Consider the following 5,312-nt stretch of genomic DNA (forward strand, 5'->3'; position numbering starts at 1 on the left):
CCATTTTCTATGCTATGTCAATGTTAAGTTCAAATGACTTCCGTTGAAAATTAAATTGATAAACTTTTCTCACAATACAAATTCTCTCAACACAATGCATCTAACGCATCCGTTAACACATTTTAACAATTTTATTAATCCATTTTTCATAAGTTTCGACCATATTCAAACATTTCATAAATTCATAAATTTATAAGAGAGAGAGAGAGAGAGGGATCGATCGTTCAAAAGAATTCAATATTCAAAATTATCCATATTTCCTTATTTTTTTCAATCAAACAAAATAAAAACTTTCACTAAATTTTCCATAAATACTTACTTAATCAAAAAAAAAAAAATAAATCATCCTCAAAAATCAGACAAATCTCTCTTTCGAGTAACAATTCCATCTAATTTTTTAATTTTCGATCGTTCGCAATAAATCGAACGTTCTTCTTTCTTTTTCTTCCCTCTTTCTCTAATATTCCCACATACACATACACACACACTCATAATTATTCGCAATGACCTCACGACCCCGTCCGCAACATCATCGTTACACGCAAATAACCCAGACTCGTTGGTGGTTGCGCCATCTTCTTCGGCTCTTCCTCTACCCCCACCCTCCTCCACCTCGTCGAATCACCATGAATATGGATCGCTCTTTATCGATCATTCATTGATCCTTCGGGTCAGGAGGATGCTCTAACTTGTGACTGATTATATAGCTATTCCGGACGTCACTCGATCGCTTGTTTGCCTTCGCTACGATCTTCGCGTCGCGCGTTCGACGCTTTCATTGAATGCAAATTGCTTGGATAGGATCGTGTTTGAGAAAGGGAAACGTTCTTTCAATTCTTTTTTAACAAATCAAGGAGAGATTACCCTTCTGTTTTATCGAGAAATTGGGATATTTGGGTAAAATTGTGTTGAAAATATAGGACACGAGTGGATAGATTGCAGTTGTTGGGATTGTGAGATTATGCGTCCCAATTTCGACAATGTTACAATATTATCCGTTTAAGCTATATATAGAAATATTTTCTAAAAATATTGGATATTAAATAATGTATAAAAGTTTAAATTATCAGACAATTCGACGATATTTCGAGAAAAATAATTTTCTTTTTAGTAAAACCTCAATCTCTATTCGAATAAAATCTCAGATTATTTTTTAAATTAAAAATATTTCGCAAAAAGTCGAAAGAATGGTAATGAACGATTGAATTTAGATATCGATCTAAAAAAATTAATTTTATCGTCTGGCAGAACAAACATACATACATCACAATAATACGTAGGAAATATAAAATGGTTATTATGTAATATTCGTTATATGGAAAGAATATTCGGATAGAGATTTGTCTCGATCGTTCAACGAGCATTATAAAATCTATAGATAATAAATAACGTTTAAGGATTAACCTGTATGCAAAGCAGACAGTTACCACGCTGATAGTCGGTCCCAGAATAATATAGGCCGGACGTTTCCTCTGTAAATTTATGTTAATCGCGATGTATCAGTTGTTCTGGAAGCTCAAAACCGACCGACTCGTTGGTATACTTCAGCGTGATAGGACCTGTTAACGTGGCCTGAATATTTCCTCTTCGAGATATTTCCCCATTTCAGAAAGAATACACATATTTTAATTTTTGTTTTCACTCATTTAATTCTTTTATATTATATGTTGGATCACACACTCTTTTCATTCAAGAAGAAAATTCAAGCTGTACATTTGTTAACTATATTTAGCTTCCTTTTATATTCCTGCAGAAGCATTAAGGATAGTTATTCATTAATTTTAGAATCATAGAATACTTTAATTAAAATACAATTCCTTTAAAAAATTTAATTCATTCCTCCTTTTATATTATCTCTTGGACCATATATTCTTTTCAAGAAAAAAATTCAAGCTGTACATTTGTTAATTATATTTATTTTTCTTCTATATTCCTGCAGAAGCATTAAGGATAGTTATTCATTAATTTTAGAATCACAGAATACTTTAATTAAAATACAATTCCTTTAAAAAATTTAATTCATTCCTCCTTTTATATTATCTCTTGGACCATATACTCTTTTCATTCAAGAAAAAAATTCAAACTGTACACTTGTTAATTATATTTATTTTCCTTCTATATTCCTGCAGAAACATTAAGGATAGTTAATCATTAATTTTAGAATCACAGAATACTTTAATTAAAATACAATTCCTTTAAAAAATTTAATTCATTCCTCCTTTTATATTATCTCTTGGACCATATACTCTTTTCATTCAAGAAAAAAATTCAAACTGTACACTTGTTAATTATATTTATTTTCCTTCTATATTCCTGCAGAAACATTAAGGATAGTTAATCATTAATTTTAGAATCACAGAATACTTTAATTAAAATATAATTCCACTAAAAAATTTAATTCATTCCTTCTTTTATATTATCTCTTGGACCATATACTCTTTTCAAGAAAAAAATTCAAGCTGTACACTTGTTAATTATATTTATTTTCCTTCTATATTCCTGCAGAAACATTAAGGATAGTTAATCATTAATTTTAGAATTACAGAATACTTTAATTAAAATATAATTCCACTAAAAAATTTAATTCATTTCTCCTTTTATACTATCTGTTGGACGATATACTCTTTCCATCAAGAAGAAAATATATCTTTATAAGTATATTTTAGCTTTCTTCTATATTCCTGAAAACATATAATTCATTAAGGATAAACATTAAGGATAATTTTAATTCTTAAAATTTTCTACGATCCCATCAAAATTCAATATCTCCATTTTCACCTCTCCAATTCTTATCAAAGCTACCACCAAGAAGACCACCTAACCACCCTTTTTCTCACACTTCTGCCACCGATAAACCACCCCACTTTCCCATACATCCCCTGGACCGTGGTCACATCCACCTCTTCCACGAGCTACCTTCATCCTCCAGAATACAGTGTGGATGGATCAGGAGGAAAAAGAGGACGAGAGAAAGGGACGTCCATCCCCGAGAGCACGATATCAAGGGCCGAAGGGTCGCCGATATTCTAATTTCGGATGGTCAGTCGGCCTAAATTCCCATGAAACCTCCGTGGACGGGATCACTGGCTACCTGGAGAAGGCAGCATTCTGGGCCTTCTCCTTCCTCCAAAAGAAGAATCGGTCATCGAATTTTACCTGGACACCCTGTGTGTGTTGGTCCGTAACTGTTAGTTTTACGCGATACGACGAGGAACCTATTTAAATCAGGTCGAAAAGAAATCCGTTAGACACGGTTCGTGTCCAGCTCACGTGTGGCCATCCACGATGGGAAAGAGGCAATACGGTGAACCGTTAAGGGATGCAAGGCGTCGTTACATTTGTCTTCCTGTGTTAAAATTAAAATCTTACATTTTTTTTATTTTTCTTTTTTTTTTTTTTATTAAATTAAGAGAATTACTTCGTAATCGAACGAAAATCGGGGGATGGTTTACTTGGGAAAAGTGGATATCCTTTTCTCGAACGATAGAGTAAAAAGGATGGAGTTGGAGTTGTATTGGTAGACCATTTATGCAAATGTAGATGTTATTTTTATGAAAATTATGGAAATAAGATTGAAACGAAGATCTGTTTCATTTTTTTTTTAAACATTACATTATGTAATTTGTTTATGGATATTTTGTACGAATCATTTGCATTCTTCTATCTTTTCGCATATTCATTCGCGTGTTTTATAGATTTTTTTTTTTTTATATTTAAATTTTTTCAAACACTTCAGCATTATAATGAAGATGTAAATCATTAGAACGTTATTTTTATATTTGAAATGAATATATATATATATATCTAGATAAAAATAAAAAAAAGAATAATGCGCTAAATACAAGAAAAAAAAAAGAAACAAAACAAATTTAAGTGTAAATATAGTCCCAAGTTAATAATTTTAGATAACAACTATTTATATAATGTTCCTCCTAATCAATGTAGCTTTGTTGAGTTAATTAACATCTATTATAAAAAGAATATTCCAATGATTTTACCTCTGTCTTCCATTTTAAATGACAAAATATCTGATATCTCAAGCATTTTGATCTCAAGCCACTATATCATTGAAAAATAAAAAAAATAAAAAATAATAAACAAATCTGATATGATCATTAATTCAAATATATCTTATAAAATATATCTTTCAAAGATTCCAGTATAAAGAAGGGTTGACGGTTTGTCTTTCATTTTTCTTCTCTCTCTCTCTCTCTTTTTTTTTTTTTCTTCATTTAAAACTAGAGCCATTTCGTTAACTGGAGCAACGGACATTCGTCCCCACTTTGAGACTGGACGATGGTGGGTCGGTTTGATATTTTGGACGAATGATCGTTGGATAACTGACCGTTGGGTTTTTTATGGGGGGGTGCTTGGATGGTGGTGGTCTAATTTTAATAATGTGGAGCAACGGACACGAGGTTGAAATCGTGGCGAGAAAGAGATCGTTGGAAATTTTTCTGCGATTATCTAGAATTTTCTTTGAATTTGGAAGTCAAAGAAATATAAGTGAATGTTCGAAGAATCTGAAAAATATTTTAACGTTAAAGAAAAAAAAAAAAGGCTTGAGGAATTGGAAGAGACGTTGAATTAAAAGTTTGAACGTTCACAAAAATTCAACAGCTTTGGAAAAAATCGAAATTGCAGCGCGTACCACTTCTTTGATTTGTGGATATCCAATATGGGCAGGTACTGGCAAAGTGATAAATCGGGGAATGTCGAGCGAATTTTTCTCCGAGAGTTATACGTGTTCCGACCAAAGCCTTGAAATTTAACCAGACACGTCAGTTTATCGCCTCTTATCGGAAGGTTATACGTCATCGTATTCTTTACATTATTCAATAGATATACTTGACAAAAAAAAAAAATCGCTTTTTAACTGTAGAAGATGTCGAATTCTCGAGAACGATTGTATAAATTCATGATCGCGTCACGTCCTAGGAAACGAAATCACGAGATTGTTCGTAAAAAAAAAAAAAAAAAAAAAAAAAAAAAAAAAAAAAAAAAAAAAAAAAAAAAAAAAAAAGAAAAAGAAAAAAAAGATTAATGTACACGGTAACGCGTAAAAATGTTGAACATAATAATTGTTGCAAGACATAAAGATTTTATGAAAACGTGTAATCTTTCGAAAAAGGAGGATCGATAGATTTTTATTGGAGCAAGTTATGCCATGTCCATCGTTCTTGCAACCGTTATTTTTTATCTTTATTTATTTACTACAACGTGACTAATGCTGATTTTGCAACAAACCTCGCTTTGACACAGTCTTTTCGTTCTTTTTTTTTTTTTTTTTTTTTTTTTTTTTTTTTTTTTTT

General features: G+C 31.3%; 1 long non-coding RNA gene across 3 annotated transcripts in view; it reads left to right on the forward strand.

Annotated features, from left to right (window-relative positions):
• Positions 1-5,312, forward strand: part of LOC102675579 — a 71,371-nt gene that overhangs the window by 61,870 nt on the left and 4,189 nt on the right. The window lies entirely within an intron of this gene.

Source organism: Apis dorsata, unplaced genomic scaffold (assembly GCF_000469605.1).
Source record: "Apis dorsata unplaced genomic scaffold, Apis dorsata 1.3 scaffold_59, whole genome shotgun sequence".
Lineage (NCBI taxonomy): Eukaryota > Metazoa > Arthropoda > Insecta > Hymenoptera > Apidae > Apis > Apis dorsata.